The following is a 5,000-nucleotide window of genomic DNA, read 5'->3' as shown; positions in this document are numbered from 1 at the left end:
CTCACACACACACACACACAAACACACACACAACTGATACACGCACACATTCACACAACATACACACAAACACACAACAGACACTCACACACTCATCACACACAACAGACACACAAATACACAGTCATACACACACACACTCACACACAACAGACACTCACATTCACACACACACTCACACACACACACACACACACACTCACACACACAGACACACACACATTCACACATCACACACACAAACACACAACAGACACACACAAATACACACACAGACACACACACACATTCACTCAACATACAAACACACAACAGACACTCACACACTCATCACACATAAATACACACTCATACACACACACACACATCACACACAACAGACGCTCACACACACAGACACTCACATTCACACACACACTCATACACACACTCACACACACAAGACACATTCACACACACACACACTCATCACACTCTACACTACACACACACACACACACACTCAAACACACTCACACACAACACACACACACTCACATACACACAAAACTCTACGCCAACACGAGGACTTGGAGCACATTGGGAATTGGGCACTCTAGAAAAAAAACTCCTCCAGTGTGCTGTCTGTCTGCACTGGTCTCAGAACAGTTTGAAATGCTCCTCATTTTCATCACAACTCCATATAAAGCCTCTGAAACACACATTTATCAGTTTTTAGATGCATCCATTAATTCTCATTGTGAAAATGCACAGTGAATATATAATAATGCATTTATTAATGTTAATGACACGAGCCGTGATTCTGTGTGCAGTTTGCATGTTCTCCCGTGTTCGCAGGATGCCATGTAGTTGTGTCACGTGACTCAAAGCGGCAGAAGTTTAACCCTTAATTGGCATCCTTGAGTGTTGTGAGCAGTATTCAGTCGGCTTAAATTCATTTAAATGATGTGTTGTGTATTACATACCTTAGAACCAACTGCATACCGTGTGCATCACACATCCTTCACAGCCGGTGGGACGGGTTTTTGTCCCGTGTTTTCGGATTAATTCTGCCTCTCCAAACCCCCCCGACAGACGAGAGGCAGGTTTAATCCGATTGTAGCCCATTAATATGATGTAATGATGTCTCGGCCTCAGGATGGAGAAGACCTCGACTCGTAAGAGGAAACCCATACGTCTGGACGCTAACCTCCTCGCTGAAACCCCCTCAAACAAGGTTACCGTCCAGCCTGGAACCCCCCCAGCCCTCGCTCACCTCGTTAAGGTGTAACCTGACCCTCCAAAAATTTATTATGAGTACAAATATGTCTGCGTTTCTCGTGTAGCGTGTGCTAATGCCGTTAGAGCCAAATGGCATTCATTTTTCAGCCGTTATTATGTCCAGAAAAAGACGCGACCCGCAGCGGGCCGGACGTGCAGGCCAGAAGTGAAAGAAAGAGAGAGGTGCGGTTTGTAGCTGTGACCCCCTGAAGCGGGGCAACTTTATCTGTTGTTTTCAAATGGCAAATCCATACAGCAGCGCAGGAAGACCTTTAGCATGAGACAGACAGCGCTTGTGGACGGGGATGTTTCCTCTCTTTTTGTTAGTGCTGTCAGTCTGCAGCAGTTACGGAGTTTATTTGGCCAGGGCAGATATTGATTACCCAGTTTTTTTTGGTATTTTAATGGTGAGTATGAGGTGAATATTTCGTGGAATCCATAACAGGTGCGGTTTTGAGAGAGAGACAGACGGAGACTCCAGTTGTGTTTTTGTCTTAAAGGAGTAGTTCACCCAAAATGCCGTTTTTTTGCGTTTTTAATTAACGAAAATGTAATTTATATTTTGTCAGCATTGCCGCCGTGTCATATTCTTTCATTAAAGTCAGTGCTACTATAATAGCATATACGTTTAGCCAGTTAAAATAACATATTTTAGTTGACAATAAGGTGGAAAATGACAAAAAAAACAAAGACCAAACTTGAAAAATGTGCATTATAAACATTAAATTATTTAAACATCAAACATGAGATTTATCAACATAAACAACAGGAAAGCTCTGTTTTGTTTTGTTCATTTTACGATATAGAGTGTATTTTTAACCCTGTAAAGCCTGACATTAGAAAGAATTGTCAGAAAATAATTTTATTTTTACATTAAATGGTTTTTAGTACCATTAGAAGAAATATAAACAGAAATCGTAAAAAAAAAATTTTTTAAAAAAATTTAATTTAAAACTTAAAATTAGCTAAAAAAATCGTCTTAAAACGTTGTGTAAAACTTAAATATATCTTAAATATATCTTATCAAATGTAAATGTCAGAATGTTCAACGCTCGGATGTTTTTTGGGGTGTGCATGAATGTAAATGTAACGGAGATTGAGAGATATTCCTCTTGTATCATATTTAATACATGCATTTCAAAGGGGAGTTTTCAATAAAATAATATACAACATTGAAATCAAGCACAAGTTGCTTATATTCAGCAAATACTCTTTTTAAAATATAATAATTACTGTCACTTTAACTTTATTTAAATAAGCTGTCATTTATCCCCACATAAGAGTCACTTGTCACACCATTTTAAATAGATCGATATAAACATTGAAACCACTTTTTCACAATTAACCACTAGATGGCGCCATAAACATGTGAACCGTACATACCATCGGTTGATCGGCTCGTCAGCTTCAACAGAGAGTGAAACAGTCAAACGTTGTGTGTCATATTTCATACACTCGGCTTTATTGATTTAACGATATTGTGTAATTACAATGCTAGTTACGCATTCAGACTAGCGTTTAACTTGTCTGCGCTGATGTGAGTTGTAATATTACACATATGTTGCAGGTATAGATGATTCATTTCATATATATAAAAAATATGAAGCATAAATTATGTTTTTATAATAATTATATAATTAAATCGTATTATTAGAGCTGTCAATCCATTACATTTTAATTGAATTATTACATGACATGATGATTTAATTAATCGAATTAATCGCAATTAATCTCATACATTATTATTTGCTGAGAAAGGCCCCTAAATAAATATAATTCATATAAATAATGCATAATAATTCTAATATTTATAAATATAATATGTAGGGCCTATAATAAATATATAATGTTTATAAAATAATATCACACTCTCACACACTCACACACACTCAAAACCAACACACACGCACGCACACACACTCTCACACGCACACACTCAAAACCCACACACACTCACGCACACACACACACTCACACACACACTCAAAATTCACGCGCACACACATTCACACACACTCAAAACCCACACCCACAACACACACTCACGCGCACACACTCAAAATTCACGCACGCACACACACACTCACTCACACACACACACTCACACACACATACACACACTCTCACACACACATTCACACACACTCAAAACCCACACTCACACACACAGACACGCACACACACTCACACACACTCAAAACCCACACGCACTCACGCACACACACACACACACTCAAAACTCACACACACACACACTCAAAACCCACACACACAACACACACAAACTCACACACACTCAAAACTCACACACACAACACACACACACACACACACACACTCACACACACTCAAAACCCACACCCACAACACGCACTCACGCACACACACACACACACACACACACTCAAAACTCACACACACACACACTCAAAACCCACACACACAACACACACTCAAAACCCACACACACAACACACACTCTCACACACACATTCACACACACTCAAAACCCACACACACAGACACACACACTCACACACACATACACACACTCTCACACACACATTCACACACACTCAAAACCCACACACACAACACACACTCTCACACACACACACACTCTCACACACACATTCACACACACTCAAAACCCACACACACAACACACACTCTCACACACACACACACTCTCACACACACATTCACACACACTCAAAACCCACACTCACAGACACACACACACACACACTCACGGACACACACACTCACACACACTCAAAACTCACACACACACACACACACACACTCAAAACCCACACACACACACACACACTCAAAACCCACACACACAACACACACTCTCACACACACACACACTCTCACACACACATTCACACACACTCAAAACCCACACTCACAGACACACACACACACACTCACGGACACACACACTCACACACACTCAAAACTCACACACACACACACACACACTCAAAACCCACACACACAACACACACTCAAAACCCACACACACAACACACACTCTCACACACACACACACTCTCACACACACATTCACACACACTCAAAACCCACACTCACAGACACACACACACACACACACACTCACGGACACACACACTCACACACACTCAAAACCCACACACACAAACACACTCACACACACTCACACACACACACTCACGGACACACACAAACACACTCACACACATTCAAAATATTTCAACATGTTATTTTTTCTATAATTAATCGCACTAAATGAACGTGTAAAATCGACAGCCTTACATTATAAATATTATTTAAATAAATCCTTTCTAGATTTTTCTGTTAAAAGAAAGAATAAACTTTGTTAGCGCACTGTAAATATCTTTAAGTGTTTTTTCTCGACATTTTTGTCAAAATTTAAATGTAAAAATTTTAAGTTACATTTCAATTTTAAGTTGTCATTTGTTTATTAAAATACAGGTAGTGACGGACCAATATATAGATTAGTGGTCGACCGATATATCGCCGATGCCGATACATTTTCCCGTTTGGCCGATTTGTTTCTTGAGGGCGCTGAGAATCGCCTGCTTGCGCGTGAGGCGACTGAGACCTGTAAACGACCAGTCATGGTTCATTTTGTGGTTACGTGCCATCGTGTTACACCGTTAATACCGATGTGCAACAGTGTCATTTTAACGGTCCGTATACTGTATCAGAGCCGCGGGAGACGCGTT

At 40.1% G+C, this 5,000-nt stretch overlaps 1 protein-coding gene across 4 annotated transcripts in view; it reads left to right on the top strand.

Annotated features, from left to right (window-relative positions):
• The window catches only part of LOC127627827 (WD repeat-containing protein 7-like), a 143,501-nt gene that overhangs the window by 119,052 nt on the left and 19,449 nt on the right, over window positions 1–5,000 (top strand). The window lies entirely within an intron of this gene.

Source organism: Xyrauchen texanus, chromosome 34 (assembly GCF_025860055.1).
Source record: "Xyrauchen texanus isolate HMW12.3.18 chromosome 34, RBS_HiC_50CHRs, whole genome shotgun sequence".
Taxonomy (NCBI): domain Eukaryota; kingdom Metazoa; phylum Chordata; class Actinopteri; order Cypriniformes; family Catostomidae; genus Xyrauchen; species Xyrauchen texanus.
The sequence above is the reverse complement of the archived record's forward strand: the minus strand, read 5'-3'. Positions and strand labels throughout refer to the sequence as shown.